At 54.3% G+C, this 326-nt stretch overlaps 1 pseudogene; it reads left to right on the forward strand.

Moving 5' to 3' along the window:
* LOC105808422 overlaps window positions 1-234 on the forward strand; it is a 2,693-nt pseudogene extending 2,459 nt beyond the window's left edge.
* Window positions 235-326: the final 92 nt, after the last annotated feature.

Below are 326 nucleotides of genomic sequence, written 5' to 3' on the forward strand. Positions count from 1 at the left end.
GGGGTTTTGTTTCCAAAGTAATTGAATAAAGTCATATTGATTTAAAAACACACACAGAGTCCATGCCCACCCTGTGCCCTGCCCCTGACAGGCCCTCTCTACTCCCTGGAGGTGGGTTAGAAACACTCCTGGCTGCCCCACAGCCATGCTGGGGAGCCCAGGTGTCCAGAGCCAGCGTGATTTGGGGCTTGGTTTCCCTGGCCTGGACACAGTGTCACTGCCCAGCTGGAGTAGTTCTAGAGTTTTCCAGAGGGTTCTGGGTCCATCTTTGGTCATCGGCTCAGTGGACAGGTAGCAGCATCTCCTCCTAACCAGAGTGGCAGAGT

The sequence above is a fragment of the Propithecus coquereli genome, unplaced genomic scaffold (assembly GCF_000956105.1).
Source record: "Propithecus coquereli isolate 6110/MARCELLA unplaced genomic scaffold, Pcoq_1.0 Scaffold1726, whole genome shotgun sequence".
Classification (NCBI taxonomy): Eukaryota; Metazoa; Chordata; class Mammalia; order Primates; family Indriidae; genus Propithecus; species Propithecus coquereli.